The sequence below is a fragment of the Capra hircus genome, chromosome 18, assembly GCF_001704415.2.
Source record: "Capra hircus breed San Clemente chromosome 18, ASM170441v1, whole genome shotgun sequence".
Classification (NCBI taxonomy): Eukaryota; Metazoa; Chordata; class Mammalia; order Artiodactyla; family Bovidae; genus Capra; species Capra hircus.
Window position 1 is genome coordinate 26,188,870 of NC_030825.1, and position 27,584 is coordinate 26,216,453.

General features: G+C 40.2%; 1 protein-coding gene across 2 annotated transcripts in view; it reads left to right on the top strand.

Moving 5' to 3' along the window:
- The window catches only part of NUP93 (nucleoporin 93), a 103,687-nt gene that overhangs the window by 30,439 nt on the left and 45,664 nt on the right, over positions 1-27,584 (top strand). Inside the window, exon 1 of one of the 2 annotated variants that reach the window (XM_018062019.1) lies at positions 17,491-17,511. The exons of the other annotated variant lie outside the window; for it this stretch is intronic. The gene's annotated coding sequence lies outside the window, so the exon portion shown is untranslated. Of the gene's footprint in view, positions 1-17,490; positions 17,512-27,584 lie in introns of those variants that run through there. 2 annotated transcript variants of the gene reach the window in all.

A 27,584-nucleotide genomic window follows, 5' to 3' on the forward strand; every position in this document is an offset into this window, starting at 1 on the left:
ATAAGTTGTTTATTTTAAAAACTGCTTTTTTTACTTTCTTTGGCATATTTGTAATGCATATTTGGAATACCCAGCAATGTTTAGTGAGGCACTTCATGAATTCCCTTTGATGTGTTACATTTTTCGCTTTGAGGGATTAATGACAGGTTTACAGATATGTTAGGTAATAATGATTTATTCTAACCTTCCACGTTATGTGTGAACACTGTCCTTCAACAGCCCCATTAGGTGGCTTCCTAGCAGTGCATGCTTGGTCACATCAGAGAAAATTTCTTAATTTGGAATGAGCATGGCTAAGAGTTTTGGTCCTGCCCCCTCTGTGAAACCTTTGAACTTTGAGAGGAAGGATGCTTCCATTTCGGAATTTAACCTCTCAGTTGAGCTGTTCTGGAGTATTTTAAAAAATGTGAGTTGGCTGCTCTAAGATAAGGTTTGATTATTTGGGAGTTGATCATCTAGACCTGCAGTAAAGATTTAAGACGAACTAGTTTCAAAATAAAATCCTCTGTTGACTTCATCTTCTTGCCAACAGAGCCTTAAAGAAGAAAATTTAACTTTCAAAGGACTGAGTCTTTGGCCTAATTTGAGATAGTGCTAGTGGTTGATAGAGATTTGAAGTCTTAAGTTATATCGTGTGGCTCAGTTGACCTATACCTTAACTTCCTGTACACGATATAGTATCATGTCCTTGCCTGACTTCCTGTGTAGTAATCAGATATAGGAGCCAAGCCAGCTTTCCCCCTTCACAGGACTGATCCTCCTTTTAATTCTTCTCTTCATGTATTGATTATCCAGGAAGAGTTAATTTGGACATTTTCAGTTTGAAAAACCAGATATGCCTTTTTTTTTTTTTTTTCAGATATGCTTTTTGATGGACACTTTCTTCTCACTTATTTTTCTTACCAGCTTTATTGAAATAATGATTCACATAGTATAAATCTGATCAGTTTTTGTATATGAATGTCATGTTTTCCAACTATGTAGTTCTGAGATAAGAACACACCCTAATCTCATATACTGAGTATCAGTCAGAGTGAATTTATTATGTCAGTATATAAATTCATAAAAGGAAATGCAATGCTGAAGGAGCCTTTGGTAGATTCTGCCCAAGACTTTGTATTGTCCAATGTTTGCGTTGCTTATAAGCTTGAAAAGGCATTTTCCCATGAATAGATTGTCCTTTTCTGTTTGGTAAACATTGATTGTATTTCCTTCTCTTTCTAATGGAGCTTGAAATTAATACAAGTCTTCTGTTGTTTATCATAATCAGTGATCTTGGCATGCATTGAGAATGCATTTTTAAATTGCTGTGGCCAGCAAAGGTAACATATTTAAATAAACCCACTTAAATATATGTTTGGATGATACCAGTGGAATTTTTTTAAATGTTTATTGATTTAATTTTTGGAAATGTTCATAAAGAAGGCCTACACGTTTGCTGTAATAGAGATGGAGAGCAATAATTGTTAACAGGATATGGTACTAAAGCAACTACTGCTCTATTCTGAGTGACTTTGTGGTGCTTGCAAGTACAGTTCCTCTCGCAGAGATCTTCTTGCTCACTTCTGTCTTTGGGAAAAAAAATATTGAGGGTAGACTGCACATTTTTACTGTGGTCTGAACAGACCTAATGTACCATGGATGATATGTATTATATAGTAATAAAGTACACAGTTACACAGTTCAGTTGTGTTCTGGGCTTTTTCACTAGATTACATGTATTTTTCAAGAAAGCTGTGCAGAAATAACTTGGGCTGGCCATAAAAATGGGAGCTGCAGTTTCTTGGCATTAGGCTGCAATATTTCCAAATGGCATTAGACCAAAATATAATATTATTATTACTAAACTTACTTAGATTCCTATGGCTGCTGTAACAAATTACCACAAACTTAGTGGCCTAAAACATTAGAAATTCATTCTCTCGCCGTTCTGGAGCTCAAAACTTTGAAATGAGGGTGTTGGCAGAGCCCTCCAAAGGCACTAGAGGAGACTCCTTCCTCTTCTGGCTTCTGGTTGCTCCTGACTTCTCTCGATCTATGGCAGCATAGGTGTAGTCTGCCTCCATCTTCGTAGGTTTTTTTTCTTTTTTTCCTCATGTGTGTCAATCCACTTCTCCCTTCTAAGAACACCAGCCATTGGATTTAGGGCCCACACTAAATCCAAGATGATCTCAGCTAGAGATCCTTATCATAATTACATTTGCAGAGACTCCATTTCCAAATAGGATCACATTCACTGGTACCAGGAGTTGGGACTTAGACATAGCTACTCTGACCCACTGTACTAACAGTGCCAGAAAATGTAAAACTATAAATTAACTGAAATGAAACATTGTATGTTTCACAACTGGACTGGAGTGTCTGGATAAGGCATCTGTTGCTAGTTGTTCCAGGGACTGCAAACCTCAGTCAAGTATCTGATCTCATCTTCAGCTCTCTTTCAGGCCTTTGAAAGGTGAGGCTGACTGCTAGAAACAGCTTGATTTTTTAAAATAGTTTTAAGTACTTTAGTTTTCAGGGTAAGGACAGGTAGCATTAAATTTAGGAGGGGAGGGAGTACTGAGGGTGAGAAAGAGGTTTCTCCTTCTGCTAACCAGGTTACCAAACCGCTCTGCTTTCCTTTTATACTTGAGGCCTTTGCTCACCACCTTGTTGTAGCGTGGAGTAGCACCTCTGAAAATGTCTGAGCCCCCTTTCAGTCTGACATTCTTAAGGCCTTCCTTAGATGCCACCTCTTTCATAGTCTCAGATCTCTCTTCCCATGGCCTCCAAATGTAGCATGTTGGCGTTCCTGCTTAGGAAAAAAACAAAACTTTCTGAATGGTCTCCCACAAAGTAAACAGCAACCTAGATTGTTATAGGAATTGACTTAGCAGCCACTTTAAATCTTGATAAATGAAAATACAGCCCCTTCTATACACAAAAACCCTATACAGAACTAAAGATCTTCATAGTCTGCTAAATTTCCAAATGGAAATCTGTCCTGTATAAGTAAAGAGAAAAAAAAGTCTTAAAAAGAGAGGAAAACAGCTATAAGAAAATGAGTCAGGGAACTGATGTATCACATATAAAACTAATAGTGCAATAATAATTGATTTGTTAAAAACTTGTTCTGCTTACCACACTGTATCTATAGTAAAATATTCATTATGTCCTTCCTTTTTCTGTCCTTGGAAATGTAGAGTTATGCTCAAACCACTCTTAGCTTATCTCATAAATAACCAGAAGAAACTAAATGGCTTTGGTTAAGTATAAAACAAATCACCGGTGTTATAATCCCTTATCACCTAAATTGTTATTTTTGAGGTTTATATTTTAATTTTATACCTTCAGAATTAAGGTACTGCTGATTAAATGCAGCTATATATAACAGCTAAGAGGAAAAGTGGTTGAGTGCTATTAATAATTGTGTGTTTGTGGTACTGGCAAGTTGTTGGTAGGGAATTGGTTCCAGAAATCCTATGGCAGTTTGTTGAAAAGAGGGTCAGACTTGCCTAGAATGATTAGTATGCTAATAGCAGTTCTTCAGGATTAGTACTGGCAAAATATTAATACTGAGGGGAGAATGCAGTAAGCTTTCCCTGGCTTGAATTAGTTGAAGGAAGGGGCATTCTGAATGGGTGAACAGTATCTTCAGTCAGTCAGTTCAGCTGCTCAGTCATGTCCGACTCTTTGCGACCCCATAGACTTCAGCACACCAGGCTTCCCTGTCCATCACCAGCTCCTAAAGCCTGCTCAAACTCATGTCCATTGAGTCAGTGATGCCATCTAACCATCTCATCCTCTGTTGTCCCCTTCTCCTACCTTCAATCTTGCTCAGCATCAGAGTCTTTTCCAGTGAGTCAGTTCTTCACATCAGGTGGCCAAAGTTTTCGAGTTTCAGCTTCAGCATCAGTCCTTCCAGTGAATATTCAGAACTGATTTCCTTTATGATTGACTGGTTTGATCTCCTTGCTGTCCGAGGGACTCTCAAGAGTCTTCTCCAACTCCATAGTTCAAAAGTGTCAATTCTTCAACACTCAGCTTTCTTTATAGTCCGACTCTCACATCCATACATGACTACTGGAAAAACCATAGCTTTGACTAGATGGACGTTTGTCGGCAAAGTAATGTCTCTGCTTTTTAATATGCTGTCTAGGTTGGTCATAGCTTTTCTTCCAAGGAGCAGGCATCTTTTAATTTCATGGCTGCAGTCACCATCTACAATGATTTTGTAGCCCCCCAAAATAAAGTCTTGAACTGTTTCCATTGTTTCTCCATCTATTTGCCATGAAGTGAGGGGGCTGGATGCCATGATGTTAGTTTTCTGAATGTTGAGTTTTAAGCCAACTTTTTCACCCTCCTCTTTCACTTTCATCAAGAGGCTCTTTAGTTCTTCGCTTTCTGCCATAAGGGTGGTGTCATCTGCGTATCCAAGGTTATTGATATTTCTCCTGGCATCTTGATTCCAGCTTGTGCTTCATCCAGCCCAGCATTTCACATGATGTACTCTGCATATAAGTTAAATAAGCAGGGTGACAATATACAACCTTGATGTACTCCTTTTCCCATTTGGAACCAGTCTGCTGTTCCGTGTTCGGTTCTAAATGTTGCTTCTTGACCTGCATACAGATTACTCTGGAGACAGGTAAAGTGGTCTGGTATTCCCATCTGTTAAGAATTTTCCACAGTTGGTTGTGATTTACACAGTCAAAGACTTTGGCATAGTCAGTAAAGCAGAAGTAGATGTTCTTCTGGAACTCTCTTCCTTTTCGATGATCCAGCAGATGTTGGCAATTTGATCTCTCATTCCTCTGACTTCCGAATCCACCTTGAACATCTGGAATTTCATGGTTCATGTACTATTGAAGCCTGGCTTGGAGAATTTTGAGCATTATTTTGCTAGCATGTAAGATGGGTGCAATTGTGCAGTAGTTTGAGCATTCTTTGGCATTGCCTTTCTTAGGGATTGGAATGAAAACTGACCTTTTCCAGTCCTGGGGCCACTGCTGGGTTTTCGAAATTTGCTGGCATATTGAGTGCAGCACTTTCACAGCATCATCTTTTAGGATTTGAAATAGCTCAGCGGGAGTTCCATCACCTCCAGTAGCTTTGGAAGTGATGCTTTCTAAGGCCCACTTGACTTCACATTCCAGGATGTCTGGCTCTTGGTGAGTGATCACACCATTGTGGTTATCTGGGTTGTGAAGATCTCTTTTGTACAGTTCTTCTGTGTATTCTTGCCACCTCTTCTTAATATCTTCTTCTGTTAGGTCCATACCATTTCTGTCCTTTATTGTGCCCATCTTTGCATGAAATATTCTCTTGGTATCACTGATTTTCTTGAAGAGATCTCTAGTCTTTCCCATTCTGTTGTTTTCCTTTCTTTCTTTACATTGATCACTGAGAAAGGCTTTCTTATCTCTCCTTGCTATTCTTTGAAACTCTGCATTCAAATGGGTATACCTTTCCTTTTCTCCTTTGTCCTTTGCTTCTCTTCTTTCCTCAGCTACATTTAAGGCCTCCTCAGACAACCATTTTGACTTTTTGCATTTCTTTTTCTTGGGGATGGTCTTGATCACTGCCTCCTGTACAGTGTCACAATATCATGAACCTCCATCCATAGTTCCTCAGGCACTCTTGTCAGATCTAATCTCTTGAATCTATTTCTCACTTCAGCTGTATCATCGTAAGGGATTTGATTTAGGTCATACCTGAATGGTCTAGTGGTTTTCCCTACTTTCTTCAATTTAAGTTTGAATTTTGCAATAAGGAGTTCATGATCTGAGCCACAGTCAGCTCCCAGTCTTGTTTTTGTCAACTGTATAGAGCTTTTCCGTCTTTGGCTGCCAGGAATATAATCAGTCTGATTTCGGTATTGACCATCTGGTGATGTCCATGTGTACAGTCGTCTCTTGTGTTGTTGGAAGAGGGTGTTTGCTCTGACCAGTGCTTTCTCTTGGCAAAACTCTGTTAGCCTTTGCCCTGCTTCATTGTGTACTCCAAGGCCAAATTTGCCTGTTACTCCAGGTGTCTCTTGACTTCCTTTAAATCTGGAATTATTTTTAAAGAAATGTAAATCATTGTCATTTGCATTGTTTCTAGAAATTGAAACTGCTAAGTGTGTGTACCAAGGAGAGGTCTTACCAAAACTGGTTTAGTACATTAAGGAAGAGATGAGGTTCATTCATAAGAGTTGTATCTGTTTGCATACTGAAATTTGTATAACAATTCTGAGAAATGGTTTAAAGTAGGCAAAACATACCTACTTGCCTTATTGTTTCTGCTCTTAAATATACTTGAGCAGTCTTTACTGCACATAATGGTGATCTTGCCCAATATTGGATGATTTAGAATTTTGAATTGATGGACTCTGAGGGAATAAGACTTTGCTCTTAAATGTTTTCACATAATGTTAATATAAAAATGTAAGAGACCATTGCATGGAATCTGACAGTGTGAAGATATTTATTTAGTTAAGCATTTGTGTTTATTAACCTCCTTTGTTATATTCCTCTTGCTCCTAAGAGAGTCAGTGGGACGTTCATGCTAACCTTTCTTTTGAATTTTTAGAGGACTTTAATGGAAATTTGAATCTTGCCCTTTCCACCTTATAACAGCTCTCTGTCCTAGACTTGAAACAACCTATAGGTAATACTCTTGGGTTCACTAGCAAATGAATCCAGTTCCCACTGGATCCAAAGCCTGTTAGTAGAGATAAAAACTCTTTCCTAGAACAAATACCGGGTATATTTTAGGCAAAAATTCAGTTGTAGGGGCCGAGGTGCACGTGGATCAGGTGCATCGCTCCCTGTGCTCTTGTTCAAGGCAGTAGCCCTGCTAGGCTTCATCTCTCATGGAAACACTGCGGCGCCCACATCACCCCCACTTAATGAGCATATTTGCTGTTCCTTGTCATTAAACCCTGACCCGGAATAAATCTCAGAGCTGGTAAAAGCCAGTAAACATGTAAAAAGGAAAAAATAGTGTCTTTGCAGAGGCAGGTTAATGTGCCATCCTGTTTTGTGTTTATAATTAGGTGGGCTAATGCAGATTGCTGTGGGAAGTACTGAAATGACTTAATTTTCCTGCCTGTTTGTGATAAGGGGAAAGGTAGACGTTGTGGTCTGGTGGCAAAGTATGCAATTATATTAAAGTGTCCTGTAAATGGAATTAAAAATGGTAGTAAAAATGGATGTTAGAGGCATCATCTGTGGAAAACGTGAAAAACTGCTTTTATGTTAGCCAGGGATAGAAGATTTCAGCCTTTTTACTTATCCATTCACACTTACTCCTGAATGCAGGGCTTTCAGAACAAACAAGTAAATGGATGCTGAATGCATTCTGAGCAGGGAGGAAATGACAGGCTTTTTTGTCTTCTCAGAGGTTTCTTATATCCTGTAGTGAGCAGAGGAATATCAATTACCAACTTAAAGAAGAAAGAAGTTGGAATGGTTCTGTAAGAGTATTTTGGAAGAAGCCCATGGCTAAAATATTTATCTAATAATTTAATAGAGCACTTCAAGTGTTGGCCAGGCTCTGGTGCCTTTGAACTGGAATTGAGTCATCTCCTCCCTCTTTACCAGCCTCTCTTAACCTGCCAATACCTATTGATGCCAGAACTCTGGAGATAGGAAACATATATTGTCATCTTCAGTCTGGTATCTTTAAATTGCTTGGTTTCAGGAACTAGAAATGGGCTGAACTGTTTGATTTAAATAGGGGTTAAAACCTAGTCAGATATTGAACACACTTACTGTAGACCAGCCTGTCGTTCTCAGATGGCAGATCTTGACCCTGGGCGCCACACGGATCTGCTTGCCACAGCGCCCTGTGATCTCTTATTTCCGTTTCGGAATGTTCAATCCGAGGCTTTCCAGGCCGGCAACGTGATCTGGCCCCTTCCATTGGTTGTGGTTGCAAAATGTGGCTCCCTAGTCATTGAACTTCCGAGCCCAGGTTCTCCCTGTCTCCACTAAAATTCCGCATCCTGTGAAGGGACTGAGAGAGGGCTTCAGACAGGAGAGTCCTGTGGTTTTGCTTCTGTCTGTTTTTTAGCAGGGACTGGGAAAAGAAGCCGGGAGGTAGGATGGGCATCATCCTCTGCTGACGAGACCTGCACTTAGAATTTCTTTTGCTGCAGAGCTCTCAGAACCAGTGTGTATTGCCTCTTTTTTTTTTTCTGGAGCGTTTTCCGGGCTCTCAAATGGTTGGCTTCCATCTTGCACTTCAGATGAGGAGAGGTTGGGTGAGTCCCCACTCTCCTGGTCTGCGACACTAACGACCGGCAGCAGTGCACGTGCGGCTTTAATCATCTTGGAGGACAGAAAGGCGAGTCCCTGCTTCTCACCACGGAGTGGCTGTGAGGCTGAGATGCCATCAGCAGAATCCTGCCTGTGCTTTGCAGAAAGCCGCAGCACTTGAAGCACTGCGGCAGAATCGGCTGAGCAGGGCTGGGCGTGACACAGCTTCCAAGAAACTGTACAAAAAAACCTCTTGTCTTATAACACACATTCACAACTAGCCCCAACCATTCATTTAGTTTATAACACAAAGGGGAGGATTAGGTCAGCAGAATGTAAGTGGGAGTATGGATCCACTGGCTGATTTTTATTATTGCTACCTGATTTGATTTATTTCTTTGAATGGCAAAAGTGCAAGGATATGGGGCACAGTTTTCTCCATTCCTCCTTCTTCTCATGAAAAAAAAAATTGTCTATTTAAAAAAGCTGTTGCTCTCTTAGGGACAGGTGGAAACAACCATGGAAGGTTATAACATGCTTGATTTACTCAAGGTACCGAAATACACTTGTATGATGTTATCTGGGAGCGCTTTCTCATTTCTTATTAGATTCTCTGTTATCCACAGTACGTATCAGTCTTCCTCAGCAGAAGCAGTCTCTAAATGAGCAGGGCTGTGTGGGTCCTTAAAGGTTTAAGGCCTTCACTAGTAGCACTTGGTTCTGTGATGAGGTCCTACATGTGTTTGTTTTGAAGGAATAGAGTGATAGGTGTACTCAAAAGGTGCTAATAGAATCCATGCTTCTCAACTTTCTTTTTTCTTCTTTCCCAGTTTATCCCAGACTAAGATAAAATAAGTGAAATGAATTACTAGAAAAGGTGAAGTTAAACACAGACAGAATATGAGCCTTAGGTTTTGGTTTTATGTTTGTTTTGTGTTTTCTGGCTACTCCATGCAGCTTCTGGGATCTTAGTTCCTGACCGAGGATTGAACCCAGGCCCTCGGCAGTGAAAGGCGCAGAGTCCTAACCACTGGACTGCTAGACCAGGGAATTCCTGGAAGCCTTGTGTTTTTTTTTTTTTTTTTTTTTTTTTTTTTTTAATTAAAGTCAGTAGACATAAAACTACTCTTGTCATGTTGCTATAAAAATTTCTAAATGCTAATTCTCAGTTTTTGTAGTTACCTGCTACACACTGGGAACTGTGGACGGGTGTTTCTTCAGCTGTACTTGGGTAGTTCTGGTTTCAGTAGGTGTGTTTTCTTTTCGCCTTTCCTCCCTCCCTTCCTTTCTTTTGTTTTAAGCTTTCCTTGCTGTACGGTGAAACATGGCACCGAATACAAGTTTGAACTTCTGTCTTGTTCTATCCCAGCTAAAATCAAGGAGGCAGAGCTGAAGATTAACTAAAAATGTATTGTGTCCAGATACTGTACTAAGCAGTTCCTGGGTTTCCTCATTCATCCACCCTCTGAGGTGGTTACATTAACCCCATTTCACCAAGAAGGAGCCTGAGGCCTAAGAGGCTGTGTGTGCCAGACTTGAACTCCCTTCTGTCAGTTTGAGTTCAGTCCTTGCCCTTATTCCATGAGATTTTAAATTCATTTGTAGACTCTTTTAGCACAGGAGTGAATTTTCAGGGTATATTGAAGACTATCGTGGCAGAAATAGGAAATAGAGTGTATAACTGACTGCTCATTTAGAGCAAAATGAAGAGTGTAAAGCTCATAGAGAATGGATATAGTGGCATCTCTCTTATTTAGATAAGCTTAGTAGTAAAATAAGGTTGATTGAGGGAGAAGCTGGAATGTGCTTTCTGAACTGTAATACAAACCCCTGCTGGTTTTGAGGGGAGATGAGTTTTGCAGGAAGGCCAAACCTGCTTCCTCCATTTATCTCCAGGTGCTGGCTTTTTTGCCGTAGTTTTCTGCTTGCTGAGCTGTCAGTTTAATTTACTGTCTAAGGCCCAGCCTATTATTTCTCAGGTTTGCTGCCCTACAGGTACACTGTAAAGGATTTCTGTGAAATCCTGGAGCAGCTTTTAGTTTTGAAATGCCAAGGCTTTGTGCTTGTGAAAATAGGTTGTGTTCAGCTTCTTGCTTGATCATCTTTGTTTTGTTTTGCTTCTGAAGCTGAGCTGGAGTTAGAAGGATGATGCTAGAAGCAATTTAAAGGGCACATCAGATTTTTACTGTAGTCCTGAACTATTGATTGTTGACTTCTTTGTAGGTTTAATGCAGACCCATTTCCTTACTTAGCGTCTGACTGGCCATTAAGTTCTGGCAGTGTGCCGGAATGTTGAGATCTTACATCTCGTAATATGATTTGGCTGTCTAAGGGTATTATGTGTGTTTGGTCTTTAAAGACACAGGCAAAGCCCTCCGCTTGGTGCGTGTGCTCCAGAATACAGGAAAGAATTTCTGCATAGCAAAATCAGGCTTTTCTAGGAGCCAGCACAAAAGTGAGGAGTTGACATTCACCTGAAGTCATGCAAATTGATACCCCCGGACTAACTAGTTCTTAGAAATAAATGCAGACTAACATAACAGAATCTTGACGAGAAGACCAGCAGGGAACTGGGCGGGCATGGTGGTGTGCCAGAGTGGGTCCCAGCTAAGCAGCTGCTTCCTTGTGAGTGGTCCTCAGCACGTGCCCAGTGCCACTCTCCCTGTGTGAAGTTGAAAATAGAGTCTAGCTGAGAGGCGGTTACAGTGTCTTGCTTATGGAGGAAGCTGGGCTCACAATGGTTGGAAGAGAAGTAATCAATGTCTGTGAAAGACTTTTACCCTCCTTTCCATAACCTGAATACCTCTTGACTGGAATTGACGGTAAATGAGGGCTGAGGGAATTAGATGACAAGAAACCATTAAATTTGGGATTTTAAGGGTGTGAATGAGAACTCAGTGGCATTAGAAGCAGAAATGCACTTTTCCATCTAATTGCAAAAGCAAGATGTGCTTAGTTCAGAGTAGTTGGGAAATGGCTCCATAGTGCACTTTCTTGACTGCCAGCATTTGGGGAGTGTTGAATTGTTTGGACCACGTACTTGAAGCTGTGAAACATCTCTGAAAATGACAAGGAAAATTGACTTATTTTAACAGAGCAGTGAGGAACTGTTTCATGAAACGTGTTAGAGGTAGACTATAAGAATGGCCTTCATAAGGCCATTGGTCAATTCCTGTAAAGTAAATACAGTCTTTTCCTTTATTCTGTGACAGAAAAGGTTTTCTAATGTGTGAATAGAGATCTGATACAGATTTCATGAATGATCATTATGTCATTTCACTGTCCCCCTCAAACCACTGGGGAAAATTGTTATTGAGAAGTCTTATGACTTTGTCCTGATTTGGAAGATCAAGGGGAAAGTAGCAGACTAGTAAATTTATGTGAGCTTTGCGGGACACAGTGCGATGACCCTTCCATGCGTATACTGCTTTGCAGTGGGCTTCGTCCATCACTGTCTTAGTCCTTTCTGCAGTGTTTGAGGTGAGGTGAATGGATGGTGGCATCATCTTTATTTAGAAAGGGAAGAAATCAAGATCAGGATTGATTAGTTCCTATCAAAGGTGGAACTTGAATCCAGATGCTTCATATCATGCTTTGCTGAGGAAAGCCTCAGGGATGGATGATTGGGTAAATTCCACAATATCATTATTTTATTTATTTTTCTGCAAAGATGTTAAGCTAGTTCTTTTGCCACTGGTCAAATTTCTTGATGTTTTGGTTCTGTCTTTCCCCCTGGACATTTTCTTACTTGTTTTCTTTGAAGTGACATTTCCATGTATTCCTTTCCACATGAAAGGTTTGCTGGTTAACTAAATCAGTTGTAGAGACAAAAATGCTGCTTAGAAGAGCAATACTATAGACTGGTGACAAACCTCACTGTTTCCATCTGAGATATACTTTGGAATAAAAAGTGACACTGAACAGAAGTGTAACTGCTGCTGACATAGTTTATAGACGCCCTTTGTGTGAAGAGGCCCAGGGTTTCTTGAGATTTGTTGCACTAGAGCCTGTCAGCCTGGTTTGTGCTGTCTGAGTAGGTCACTGGTGCCAAGCAAATGCTAAGTGGCAAACCGGAGCAAAAGTCATATTTGAAACTTTAGCTGGACTAGACTATCAGGGTTCAGAGCAAGTCAGGGGAGAAATTTTTAGTTTTTGCCAGTTTTTTGCTTTCTGGCTCACCCTCCCTGTTTCTTTCCTTCCTTTGGACTATTGTCTCTTCTTCCGTTCTTTTTGTCTGTCCTTTTTGTCTTTTCTCCTTTCTTCTTTTCATTCTTGCTTTTTTCCTTCTGTCCTTTGCATCTCTCTTTCTCTGTCTACACCCCACCCCCGGCCTTTTAGACTGGCTGGCATCTGGAGCAGCCATTGCTAATGGGAGCGTACCTCCTTTTTTCCAGTCAAGTAGCAGCTGTGAAATCATGGCTGTTAGAATGGTTCCTGCAGCCTGGCAGTATGCACCCACCCACGCTGTGTACTCTGTAGAGTGAGTCTGGGTGTGGGGTTGAGCTGGTGTGGAGAAGCTGGTTCTGAGGAAGCCAGGCCTTGCTCTTCCTCATGTATTATCATTACTTGGGTTTTCTGCATTTGCAAACCCCAAAGAGGTGGAATTTAGTTTATCCATCTGGCTAACCTGTTCTTATTTTGCTCTCTTAATGGATGTTCTAAAGTGCATTTCCTTATTTTTGGCCCTTGGCTAAAGCCTCTGCTAATATTCTACTTTTTCTTTTTTTCTTTCTCTCTTTTTTTTTCTTTTGGTGCGTAACTCAGCTTGATATTGAAGGTGTATACGAGTTTTCTTTTACGGTACATAGCTGTTTTGGGTAAGGCTATTACAGCTTCCTTGTGTTTTGAGGATTAATCATGCATTAAAGCCAGATCCTAAGTAGAGGGAAGGAAGGGGAAGAAAATGACCAAGGAAAAGGGCATATTTGATTTTGTTTCGCATGTTTTAGGAATGGAGTTATAAATTAATCTAGTTCTCAGCTTCATATGTGTTCCTCACCATGTGTTAACTTATTCATCCTACTATCTCATATTTTGGGGAGAGGGAATGTTGTGGAAATGGGGGTTATTTTGGAGCAGCAGACTTTGAAAAGCTCTTTAGGCCTCCAGGTTTTTCATTGGGGGTTAGGAAGGGAAAGGAGCTACATATCTCATCTTTGTATTTGTATTAATCTTCTCCCTCAGGTTCTAATTTCCTTCTCTATTCTTCTCATGCCCTTGATGCATTTGGCAACAGGAAAGAAGCTCTTGGTCAGTGATTCTAAAGGGTGGTGTCCAGACCAACAGCTTCAGCATCACCTAGGAACTTGTTAGAAATGTTCACTCTTTAGACCCACCGTAGACGTAAGGAATCCGGATCTCTGGAGGTGGGCCCCAGAACCTGTTCTAACAAGCCCTGCAGCTTGAGATCCACTGGGTTAAGCTCTTACAGAAGCCTAGAATAAGTGACCCCTTCTTTTCTAGTCATCTCTGTCAACTGGTACACTTAGTCCACCTGTGGACCAACCCTGAACTTGCAGCCTGCAAAGCAGTATATTTATCATCTAAGTGTTTGAGACCATAAAGAGTCAGAAACCAGCGTTGGTTTTTTTCGTCGTTTGTTTTTGTTTGCTTTTTTCTGATTATTTATCTGTGACTGCGGTGGTCTGTTTTGCTGTATGGCGGGCTTTCTCTAGCTCAGTGAGCAGGGAATACTCTTCGCTGCAGAGCACAGGCTCTAGGTGCGTGGGCTTCAGCAGCTACGGCGCGTGGGCTCTCTAGTTGTGGCTGCTGGGCTCTAGCGCACAGGCTCAGGAGTTGCGTCCCGCCTAGTTGCTTCTCAGCATGTGGGTGGGATCTTCCTGGACCAGAGGTCACATCCATGTTCCTTGCATTGCAAGGTGGATTCTTAACCACTGGCCCTCCACCCTTGGAAGCCCCACCACCCTTGTTTTTATTCTTGTTCTATGAAGGGCACAGTGGTCAATAAAATACGTTTAAAAACTTACATATATTAAAAGTCTGTTACTTGTAATCGGTCATTGATTATTTTTTCGCCATGAAGGAATTGACTCTGATTTCGAAGCTGTAGCTTAATATACACTGCCTAAAAAGCAGTGAGAGCGCAGTGGGGGATGAAGAAGAGACGGGGATGGAGGAACAGGAAGTGGAGGGATTAATAATCCCGCCTTGGTTAATCATCACTTTTCCTCTGTGATCGCTGTGAGCGGATGTGCTATTGCTTCTGCTAACATTAATAATTCATGGATGGACTATACCAAAGGGAGGCCTTAAATCTGGTCTCTCAGCAGATTAAATACAGTTTGCCATCAGTAGGAGCCAGGAGAGATGAAAGATGGACTTCTTATTTTTACTCATTAACCTGATTTTTCTCTGCCTTTCTCCTCAGCTTCTCTCATTCTCATTTTATTTACCTTTTCATTTGTTTCTCTCTGTGAGCCCCTCCTGCACTGAGTGAGTGCTGAAGATCTTCAGTCGACTGTTAATGACATTAGATTTTGCTTTTCCTTAGCTGCTAGTAACAACAGATGCCATGAAAGAAAGCAGAGAGTCAGAATAAGTATTTCCTTGGAAATGTCTAAATCAGTCTGCATATTTCAAAAATGTATTAAAATCTGCAGCCTGTGTGTCTTAGAAATCATTTGAAACATCTTCTCTTTGCTTTGAAGAATAATCCTCTTGTATTAGCTGGTGAAGATAAACAGTGTTCATCATATAGATTTGGTGGCATTTTCCCCTTTTTACAGATGAGGAAACTGAGGCATGATGTGAATAAGTTGTGTAGGGTTACCTAGAACACAGATCGTTTGACTCCAACTTCAGAATGCTTTCCACTAGATTTAATTACCCCCTTGCCTTTGGAAATCCTCTGTAGGTAGCTTTGCAGGGCATTACCCATAAGGCTTGACTAGATTAAGTTAGAATAATATACAGGTAGCTTCACAGGAACACTTCATTTTGTTGTTATTTTGCATGTAATTTTTAACTTGGTTATTTTCTTATAAAATTTTTCTTAGGAAGATTTCAGGACTAATATTTTATATGTCAGTAGATTTTGAAACTCAGACCAGATAATGAAATACTTAAATGTTTCCTTGTTGGAATCCTTGAGGACTGAGTAATTTTAGTAATCCTTTTCTTTCTATTGAGGAGTGTTTTCTTTTTAAAATCAATTTCTGGCCTCATCAGTGTTTTCTGGTTAATAACAGAAACAGTAAATATATACAGCAAAAAAAAAAAACTGCATGAAAATTGAGGTTTTAATGTCTTTTCTCTAAAATAATAGTAATAATATGATGGGCCCTGCTTTAGTAAGCAAATCCAAAATCTGAATATCTGCATTTATTAAAGAACTCTTGGGGTGATATTTAGCTTTAGTATTCCTTCAGATAACAGCTTCCCTACTGAATTTAAAATAGAAGTCGTTTAAAAGAATTCTATTTACAATCAACCTGGTAAGAAATACATCTGTTGTGTAAACTACATTGGTGACAAGACTAGCAAGCCAGAAGCTGTTCTTTTGTATCCACCATCATCCTCAATGGAAGAACTTCAGATTCCCTGAAGTCGGATTTCATCAAGCACACCCCTCACCAGGTTGTGTTGATACAGTGTCATAGTGGTGTGTAGAGAACCCTGAGAGCAAGGAACTTGGGCCTGAACCCAGGGCTTAGACCTGTGAGGCTTTAAGTTTCCCTGTTTTCTTAATCTATGCCACAAGGGAAATGAACTGCCCCTGAAATTTCATGACTGTAATGAAGATGAGTTTTTATTGACTTTATTATTTCATTTGTTGTCATTGAGGTAGAACTTCTTCATATAATCTCCAAGTTCTTGCCAGAATCACTTGTTCCCTTTATCTGAATACTAAGGCTTGATTAGATGCTGGGAATGTATTTGTTTGTGTGTGTGTTTATGAGAGAGACAGAGACCCAGACCCAAACTGACAAGAGAACTCCCATTCTGAATTTCTGGAACTTGGGATTGCAGTGAATTTTCCCGAAGGAAAATTTGAGGAGAGATGCTGCCTCCTCCCACTTCAGCCCCTTCCCATTAATAACCACACTTACTGAGACACTGCTTCCTTAAAACGTGCTTAAAGTGGAAGCCTAGCTTCTGAAATTACCTTCACCTACCTGCCTTGAGTTTCTGGCCCACTCCTAACCCTGTCCCCTTGGTAAGCTTATGGAGGCAGAACCCTGCTGCGGGGCAGTAGAAAGGAGAGCTTTCTTTTTCCTGTTGTTTCTTGAGCCCTAAGCAGACAAATTTGCATATGAACAACAGATAATAAACCTTAATTTATTTTCCTGCTAAATAAGATGAACAGAGATCCTCTGATTCTTTAATGACTGCCTAAATCTAGTAGTCTTCACTTAATACTCAAGGTGAAATGTCATTGATAAAATTAGCAGATTGCTTTTTCATTCTCAGCTGATTTGTCAGGACGGATCAGCTGTGAATGCCACACCACTGACTTTGGGCCAGGACCATCTCATTTTCCCGGAACCTCCTTGGCTCTTGATGCAACTGAGAAGGAAGCCGACTTTGGGGATTGAACACTGTTGATAATATTGCTTAGTCACAAAGACGAGTTTGGTGCCTCTGCACATTGGCCAAGAACCATCTCAGCGTCTGTCTTAGTACCTAAGGCTGCAATTATCTCAGGGAGCTGAAGAGATTTAAAAGAACGAACAATAAGTGAAAGTAATATTTAGCTCCCCTTTAAGTAGATACCTCCATCTCCCTGGGTGGGGCCTAGTGAACACTAATAAAAATCAATGAAGTGGTTTTGTTGAGTACCCATTAAGGACTGCAGTATGGTAGGCACTGATGACAATTAGAATAAACCTAAATTCTGGATGCTTCCCTCTGGAAGCTCATTGTTCTCTACCTAGAGAGCCAAGACTAACATTCCTATTATAGGGTCAAACTGTCCAAGACCATGTAAAATGACTGGCAAAACTAAATAGGAATCACATGAGATTCTAAATGCCAATGCCATAGGGAGTTCAGAGGAGAGAGGGGGTAATGACGCATGCATTCTAGGATGATTGGGGAAGATCCCTTGAAACAGTCACCATCTCAGTAGGCCTTGCAAGATTAAATGGGCTTAGCTTGTGGAAGTGAAAGAGGATATGAGAGTAATGACCTGAACAAGGTCAGGGAGATAAGAATAGAAGTTATATGCTAAAAAATAAACTCTGTCAGTGTAGGAGGAACAGATGTGAAAGGAGTGACTACCAGGGAAGTAGAGTGTCGGCAGTACATGCCGTTGAAAGTTTTGGAGCAGGTAAGTGTCAACAAGAAAGGAGGGAGGGTGTGGAAACACGGAAGTTGGCTGGGCCAGGGGAAGGATACCTGCTGCAGTGTTGTTCAGAGGCGATTGCAGCAATCCAGGCTCAGTGATGCTGGCCAGAACCAGGTCAGTGGCCAAAAAACAGAGAGGAAAAGGTGTGTGAGAAACATTTGGAATAGAACATCTACGTCAGTTGGTGCCTGATGGGCTTAAGAAGGATGTTCAGAAATCACTTGAGGTTTGTGGCACAAGAAGGATGGGCACTGTTGGTCAAGGCTGAGAAATTAGGAAGGTTAACTAGATTGGGAGTTGAGATTTGATTTCCGTTTTCGATGTTCTGGCAAGATATCTTCGTGGAAATGCCCCTGAAACATTTGAAGATAGGGTAAGAAACACTGCTCAGAAACTTACTCCAGCCAGAATTTTCCAGAGTCACTGGTCTAGAGGTAAGAGTTGTGGCAGTACAAGCTACTGTACAGAGGGGAAGCATATAGCATGGGGCCAGGGACCAAGGTCTCAGCTGGGGGAGAGGAGCTAGGAGGAGGTTGGTGGGGGTGGCCAGGAAGGGAACTGGGAGCCTGTGTGCCTCCGAAGGCTAGAATAGGGGACAGTGCTTGCCTGACCTCACATGGTCTCTCATTTTTAACTCTTAAAAGCACTTGCCCTCCAGTGATATTACTTGATCTTCCCAGCAGCCCAGTAGAAGGGAGAACAGAGCTCATCAGGATTCTGTAATAGTTTGATTTCTGGGTGAAGCCCTACATGTTGTTAATGTACTTTAAAGCATTACGGTTGTGTGCTTGAACATGATAACTTCACTGAGTGATTATCATAATTCTAATTGAACCGCAGAATTTCAGTGGCTTCCTTTTTTCTGTTCTATAATTTTCTTTAGTAATGGTAACAGGTTTCAAAAAAAAAAAGGCATATAATGCCACCTCTTAAAAAAATGTCTCCTCATCCTTGTTGTGTTTCAAACACAAGCCTAAGGAAATTAGAGCTACCTTTTCCCTCCTTTTTATTTTTTATTTTTTCCTACTCAGATCTTTAAAACCAGTTAACTGCATGAGGGAGAAAATCAGAGACTTTGGAATATGGCTGTCTGAGGCTGGAGGAAGTGTTGCTACTATTTTTGGAAATTTTCTTCTTTCTTGATCCTGTACCTGTACTTTGCTAAAAAGTTACTTAATGGACTAACTGGGGAAATCTATAGAGAGATGGAAATAAAAACAATGAACTTGAATCTTTTCTATTAAAGATTTTCATTACAGTGAATTCTAAGGAACTATATAAAGGCATACTTCATTGGAGATTTGTATGGAATAGGGTTTAAAAATTTGAGCCCTCACCAGAAATTTGGAGATCTTTCAAATACACAAAGACCTTAATGCACTTTGGTCATTGTGGTAGTAAGATCCATCTGTCTTTACACTTTGGGTTTCTGCATTTTTCACACAGAGTGTATGAGTATCTGATGTACAAGTTAGGTGCCATTGTATTTCAGAATGGTGCAGTATACAGAGGATTTTGAAAAGATCATATTGATCCTCTTTGGTAGAAAGAATCCGATATTGTCTCTGCATTTGTGAAATAAGAAAGCCCATTTATGTCTGTTATATGAATAAATACTGAGTCCACTAGTTGTCTACCATTTTCTCTTTTCGTTTTTAAGGCTTAAGGCTGTATAAAGCCAAAACACAGAATTAAGTGTAGGAGTGGGTCACTGCAGCTAGTGATACAGCAGGTGGAAAAGCACTCCTTTGTCAGGTGTCTTCTTCCAGTGTTTGGCGACCTCCCCGTACTTACTTGGGCTGGGGTCTGAGGCAGATCACTTAGCATTTCTCAGTGGTCTCGACTCTGAGGCCCTTTGCATTCAAGATCCCGTGCAACTCCTCTGGTCTCCTTGGGATACTCACAGATTGAGGCTGAGCTGGTTTACAATTTATTCTAGCATAAAGTGTGTCCTCTTAACTTATTTCTTTGGCCACAGTGGCATGGAAAAGCGTGGCTCTAATGACGTGGGGTTTTTAAAGTAATGAAGGGGGTTTTCTCAGTCTCCGGTAGTGAACTTTAGATGTCTCCCTCAGGAATAGGTTTTAACCATCAGTGACATGGTTTGACTGTAACCACACTGGGGTCTCTGAGTTCTTTTTTTCTCTTGCCCCTTCCATCCCCAGGCAGAAAATCCCCTTGCTGCATATCCACTATGCACCAATGCTGTATTTATTTGATCAGAAACAAAAGAGTTTGCTTCTTGCACTGGTTCAGAGAGAGGTCCCCCAGGATTGTCTTTTGTTCAGTAATTGGAGCATAAGCTGAGCCTGGTTAATTTCAAAGCTACCCCCAACACACATTCCCTCTCTCCCTCCCTCCTTGCTTATGTGGTTTCTGAGCCGCTAGTGGTACCTTGTATTGGGTCTGAAACAAAAAAGCTTGAATTGTTGAATGTTAGCTACAACTACTGTGACATCTGCTATGGCACCAAATAGCACTGTTGGTACAGTTAATTTTAAGTTAGGAGAAGAAACAGAACTAGAAAGCTCTTCAGTTTTACAGCTCTTGTTAACACATGCACCTCCAAATTATGCATTTGGTGCTATCACAATGAATAAAACAAAGGAAATCATGGGTTGATTTTTATGTTAGTAACATAAGTTCTTTCATTGTTATTCATTGTGCAGACACCAGTGTGTTCTTATGTTCATTCTTTTTCCGTTTAGTTTTCTTTTTTTTCAAGGCAGAAACGTCTGAAACATCTTAACTCTGAGCATTTAATTGGCAAAAGTTCTGATGTAAGAAATACACGTTGATTATATTAGTTGTTTTTCTTTTACAGCAGCAAAGTCTGTACTTGGTTCTGGTTTTTTTTAATACCCAAATGATTGTTACAGATGAATAAAAACCTTAAGTAGCCAAATTCTAGATGCTAAGTAGCCAAGTTAATATTTGTATAAAAATGTAAAATTGGCAGATCATGTGTCTGTCCTTCACGTTCTGCAGTATAGGTATTAGTTTTGCAGCCAACACAGTTGCAGTCATAGGGTTTGTGGTTTTTGTTTTTGAAGGTGGAAGGATCGTTCTCTTTTGCAGAAAAGAAGGATTTTTCTTTCGCAGTCTGCACTGTAATGACAGTCCACTACCTTCCTGGCCTGACTTTAATCATCTCATGCCTGGTTCTCAGTGCAGTTTCATCTCTGCTTTTGCACAAGCTTTCCTGTAATTGCACAGTTGTTTGCTGCATTAAATTTCTTTTAGTGACAATAAAAAACACATGTTAGTATTTTGAGGTAGTCTTTAATTCTCAGATAATACATTAAAACCTAAGGAGGAAAAAATCCCTTTCTGAGAAACATTTAAGAAAAACATTGCGGTAGTATGGAAATATTCATTATTTACACATCATATATTTTCCCCTAAATGTTGTACAGAGAAGTGACAGTTGAGCTGAGCATATGTTAATAAAAGGTCTGCATTTTCCGGTGTCACTGACAGTTTCTTTGGCTGTATATTCCTGAAATGCAAATAACCTCGGTTCTGTTCAAAGCTATAATTAATCTGAATAGTTATTTAAACAGTATTGAAATCTTTTAACTGCTGAGAGGCCAAACATATAAGATGATGAATTTACCGTTCTGTCTGAAGGACAGTGCAGTTGATGGGGGCACAGTGAGCTGAGATGCTTGTGGAGGTAGAATCTACACGTTCTGTAGGCTAAAATGGCAGAATCTGCCTGCTACTGTATAAAATCTTTTAACTACCATTTATTTTAGCATCATGGCATGTGCAAATTCCTGCTGCTCAGTTAAGGGACCAGCTTCACAACTGGTGTTACAATCTGTGGCCACAGCACTGCATCACAATGCAGCAAATGCATTTTCCACATTAACCAAACATGACAGCTGAAGCGAGTATTAACCATGCAAGATGTCGGAAGTCATCAGAAATTCACATCAGAGTAATTGCAGTGGCTTGGGTCAAAAAAAAAAAAAGTATCATAGCATTCCTTGCCTACATGTTGTCTCTCCCCCTCTTAAATCTTAACTTGGTACAGTCCGTTAACAATAAAATACCCTTCTGTAACCTATAAACTGTTACTCCCATCAGTTTGTGCTTTCAAACTGATGGCTGACTTCTCTGAATTTGTGTGGGGCAACACGGGTGATGATGCTCTGCCCTGGGGGCTATGAGCACCCTTTTTAAGGGGACCCTGCAATCTCATTGTCTAATTAGACTCTTCAGTGCTTCAGTCATATCAGCATTTGCAGGGTGCTATCTTTTCCTTTTTCTTCGTACTCTCTCTTCTTTCTCTCTTCCCTGTGTCTCGCTCTCCTCTCCTCCCCCCTCTCATTTCTGGCTGTTCGTAGTGAGGAAAACTTGAGCACTGGTTCCGACAGAGCTCATCCCACATAGAAGGTATGGAAGAGCTGCAGTGACTGACAGCGTCGACCGGTCTCCTTAAATTGGAGAAACTCCTTAAATTGGAGAGCTGCAGGTAGGATTGCCTGTGTTTCATAGAGAAATTAAGATTAATGCACCTTAAAAAAAGATTAATGTACCCTAGTAAATACATTGATAGCATGTTGTTGCAATACCTCTGAAAGATAAGATCTCAGTTTGTTTAAAATTTTGAGATGAATTCAGAAGCATTTAACTCATTTGATAGAAAAAGTACTTGATTCTCCTGGGAATTATTCAGATTTGTGCCTTGTCATTCTAACATTTTTCTTAAAAAAAAAAAAAAAAAAATCTGTTGGGTGGGGCAGATAAGCATTCACTTAAAGATTTAAATAGTCGATTATTTAGGATTTTTGCAGACTTCATCTTTAAGTAGTAAGTAGTATGGACTTTCTTTAGGATTTGTTTGAAAAGATGCGTATGAAGTGTAGAATTCTTACATGAGGTAAAATATTAAAATAGAATTTTTCTATGCTAAAATCAGATCCTTTGGGTTTGTAGATGAGAGAGTGTGTGTGTGTCTGTGTGTCTGTGTGTGTGTGGTATGGTTTACCAAGGAATTCAGTCATTTATATTTTGTTATAGGGAAAAAGTACTATTCAAGGTATCTGGAATTATCTCACAAGTAGTGCTTTAGCATAAGACTTTAAATGAAAATTAAATACAGCATCAAAGATGTGGATTCTTAAGTGTTATCAACTGTAGGTGATTTGAATTGAGATAGTGACTTTTCCTATCCCAAATTCGTCCTCATAAGAGTGTGATATGAACACTTTAAGAATATTTCCAATTTTTGGTGCAGAGATCATGATTTGTATAAGTGAAATGAAAAACTTTCCAACTCCTCTAAGCCTTATCTAGAGGGTGGTAAAATGATAGAGCTTTCTTGCTTGTACCACTGTTAATACCTTGACTAATATCAGAGATAAAATGCTTTTGATTCAGCATTAAAAAGCAGCTTGATTGTCTTGTCCTACCTTAAAAACAACCCCCCTCCCAAAAAAAAAGCCAATGATACATAGCTTTTTATCCCAAGGAACGTATTTGTATCATGGGACCCATAGGGTTTGGACTTCTTTCCGAAGCATGGACTTGGAAATTGCTCACCTAGTTAAGAGATTTAGCTCCTTTCAGAGGTGTGGGACTTTTTGTACTCTTAACAATAGGAAGACTTGAGGCGCTGTCAAGTGAGGAATAGAAGAGAGCAGCCCAGGGAAGAGAGGAACTGTGAGAATTTCACTTGTCTCGGTGTTGGAGGTCTGGATTTACCCAGGACTAAGATTGCTTTAAAACTCTGACCCAGTGCAGCATTTGCAATGAATTGATTTCTGGGATGAGACAATGAGCTGTGGTTTGCATTTTGTAAAGATGGAGGAAACCTCTAACACTGACCCAGTATAGGAAATGACTCAATTATCCGTGCCTTGGTACAGTTGCAAATTATTTTCCTTTGTCTGAAGTGGGAGGATGCCAGTGCCTTCATCAGAGCTCCTTAATTTAATGTATGGAAAATGTCTCAGCCACCATTTTTAACAATTAGCTGTATCATGGTTGAGGTGAGCTGGGTTCTGAAGGCAGCTGCAGGGCCATTTCATTTACATTAGGTTCTGTGGCACGAGAGCTTTGTTACTGTAAAAGTCAAAAAATGAAATTGCACGCTGCATAGAAGAGTTCTGTAGGAGGGTGGAGAGCATTCCCAGAAAGAAAATGGAATCCTTTTGTCTACAGTAAGTATTTCTCCTACTCATTTAGTGGTGAGAAGTTGAAAATTTGTCTTTGGTTGAATGGACAAAATAGACTTTAAAATGAACACTGCAAATGTTAAAGGTATAAAACAGAGATTGTTAGATGTATTTTTTATGTATGTGTTGGAAACCAAGTGTGATATATATTGATATATATGTGTACTTAAAATATAGGTTTTGTGAGTGGTTTTAATACATGCTTTTAATTAAGTATTCATTGGTAATTTAAGTTAATGAGAGTTCCGGCTTCTTTTCACTGTCTTTTACAATTTGTTTTCCATTTATGAAGAAAATTGCTAGAATTTAGGGGTTTTATTGTTGGTTGGTTTTTTTCCCTTTCTTTTCTATTTTAAGGAAATGCTTCCAATGTTAATGATCTATAATGGCTGATTAAAATATAAAGGGAAAATGTTTTAACAAAAGAAGATTTTGTCCTTAAAAGATCAGTAGATGGAGGGCTTTCACTCCCATTAATGGGGACAGTTTTTAGTGCCTTCTGTTTAATTAATAGTTGACTTCAAAGCTACTTGTGGAAAACTCTTGTTTGTGATTGTAAGCTTAGAAATCTTGATTCTTAAAATTAATTGGATTTGACTCGGCTTATTCCTTTGTTCCTTTATGCTGTTACTAAGAGGAAACAAGTGGATTTTAACTTTGATTTGTGTGTTTATTTTTTTCAAAAGCACTTAACCCTGAAGAATTTATAGTAAGTGTATTTTACAGTAAACTGTACCATGAAGAATTTGTTCAGAATACTTTAGTAGCTGTTTCAGGAGTTAAATCTTCACAGAACTAGGTACCTTTTAACTTGATACCAAATTTATACAGCCAGCTGTTCTTCCAGGTCTTGTTGCAGTAGCTGTTGTTCATCTTCTTCACTGAATGCTGTTTTCTCTAATTAGGAGATGTTTTTGAAACTAGGGGAGAGGAGGGTTTTCACATCAGTCTTTTCATTGAAATTGGAAGGCTCAGTTTTCCTAAGCCCTCTTTAGAATCCCACAAAGATTCCGTAAATCTTGCATTAATCTTATGCTTGTCGCGTAGGAGCCTAGATCTCAATATAATTTTACTAACCCTAAAAGAGACATTTAATATATTAATTGTTTACTGTATATAGTAGAATGCAAAGGGATTCTTTTCCACTGGTTTTTACAAGGCTTGCACTTTGAAATAAAAGACTTGGAGGACAGCAAATTAGAACTCCTCTTAACTGCATCTTTGCTGCATAAATGGTTGGATGACATAAAGGGTATCACAAAGCCTTCCCTTGACATTTTTAAAGTAAAACCTGGTTAAAGATGCTGGTCTCGCTTTCTTTCTCTGGCTTTATGTAAGCTGTGCACCAAGTACTCTGAGGACATAGCAGAGACCCAGCTGCTTTCCATTTTCTTTACCTTCACCATGGTCTACTCCATGGTCTACTCAAGAGTGGCTACTGGGGAGAGGCTCGCGTTTCTGGTACTTGCAGGGGATTCCTAAACCTCTTTAGTGTGGAAATTTTAGCCTGGCTGGTAGTAGAGTCAGAGGCTGTTCTTTCTGCCACAAAAAATATGTTCCTATCAAACCTTTGAATGCTCTGGCAGTGCCATAACGTAGATAAGCTAGCTTGTCGGCCAGCCCGCTAAGAGACGTTCATGGCACTAAGATGGCAGTGAGGAAGGAGGAAAATGGCGTCCCCAGGAGCCCTGTGAGGAGAGGTGGGCCGCACGGGTCACCTTCGTTCAGTCAAGTCTGGAGATACCTCTAGCAGCACTACCTTGCCAGTTTACAGTTACTTTTTACTCTGTTAAATGGTAGAAATTTTGAGATTTTCCTGAAGTAAAGACTTAACTAGCACTTGTATCTAGATAGCTTCCGATTGCTGCTTTTAAGAAATTGGTAGCAAATATGGATGAAACAAAAATTTAAATAAGTATTTTGTTAAGACTTCTGAATTTCCTTGCTTTGTGCTTTCTTCTTTTTTTTAATTGTGAAAACGTACTCCTTTCAGTATAGGATGGTTTTTCAGAAAACAAGACAGTATGCTTCTCCTTTATGGCAAGATGAAACTGGCATTCCTATGGAAAAAAACGTTATTTGTCTTTGATTCTGATTTTCTTTCTAGCTCTCTGTGGGCTTTAATTAAAGTATGAAATGTATGTCCACGGCCTTCAAAAACGAAGTTTGCTGTATTTCTTTTGTGATTTAAGGTATGGATTATTTTGGAAGTGAGCTACAGTCATGATGATGCTAATTTCTTACCTGTTCCCACCTTTCATAGAGTTAGAATTTCTGAAACTGGCTTTAGAGTTTATGTACTGTAATCAGCTCATCCTTACAGTTAAGTAAAGCAAGGTTGACTGCCATTAAACCACTTGCTCAAGGTCATACGTCTGGAAAGCAGTCAATTTTGCCTGAATTCGGGCCATCAGACTCTGTGCTGTGCACCTGCCTGCATTTGACTGCTTCTCTTGTGGGCTTACTGGTTGGTGATGGATCTAATGGATTGAGCTTGCAGCAAAGTCTGTCTGTGCTTTAGCAACCTTCTCCCAGAGATGTTCCTTCTCAGTCTCATCGGAAATAGCCTTATGGAGCTCTGCTTGGAGTCCTCCTGATCCTTTGATGTAGACGATACGCATTTATAAACAAACAGTTAAAACAAGGTAAATCCTACAAGTTGAGCTTTTAGGTACACGCTGTTGATTTGGCATGCAGGGTGAAGTACTCGTCTCCTGGCATGGGCATGGGCATTCTGATGCATCCTCCCGGCAGATCACTCCTGATTCTCCAGGTATGAGGGGTCCCACGGGGCAGGGTTGCCCCTCTTCTCCTAGTATGCATAGGCTGGGTGAAAGGTTTTACCTCCCTGTCTATTTCAGGCAATTTGTGTTTAAAAAATGGTCTTGCCCTCTCCCCTCCTGTTGCGCGCATTTGCCGTTTTAGCTAAGCAGTGTTTGGTGTTTTCTGTACCCGCAGTGACAATGGTGAGTGCATCCTGCAGTATTCCCTCAGCTCTGACAGGGGAAAGTCAAAATGCTTCCAAACTTAATTAAGGTTTTAGAGTGTGAAACCCCAAGTACTGGTAGCAAATGGGGTACCATGACAGATTCCATCTAAGGCAACGGGAAGTTATAAAAGAGTCTGTCTCCCAACAAATAAATTTTTGAAAAATAATTTCTGAATGAGAAGAAACTGCAGCAGAACCAAACCTCCCTTCTCTGTGACAGCCATGATGATGAGTGCTCCAAGCCATCAGCATAAGCAGTGCTGCAGAGCAGGAGGAGCTGGGGTTTTCGACTGCAGTGTGAATGACTGACACCGTGTACCAGCGGGGAATTAATATGACACGTGGTTCCCAAACATTGTCTTCGCTAAGGGCGCTCCTTGCGCTTGCTAAGTAGAACCCAGACTTAATCTTGGAGCGCAGTGGAAACCAGCCTGGCAAACACTAGTCAGAGTCAGCTCCCACCTGACTGCCTCAGAGACACACCCTCTGCTGCCTGTCCTTCTCATAGCCCCCGAGCCTTGCTTTTGCTGTTGCCAAGGGGAAAAGACACTAAATCTGACAAAGCAGGCAACCTGTATTTTTTTATATGTATATAATACAGGGTTCTTTTAATAAGTTCTTTTAAGTTTGGGTTGGGAGCAGGAGGACAGTGGGAGGGGACTTTGGCCGTAATAAAGGCCATGATTGATACATTCCCAGTTCATACTGCAGTGCGGTTTTAGTACCCAAAGTTCTTTGAATGTGGACTAATCCATCTCCAAGATGGAAATCCGCTCCCCAAAGACACATTAAACATTTTTATCATCCTTTAATATATCCTCTTTATCTATCTTTCCATCACCTAAGAGTGGCTATGGGATTAATATTTTTTAGATCTAGCC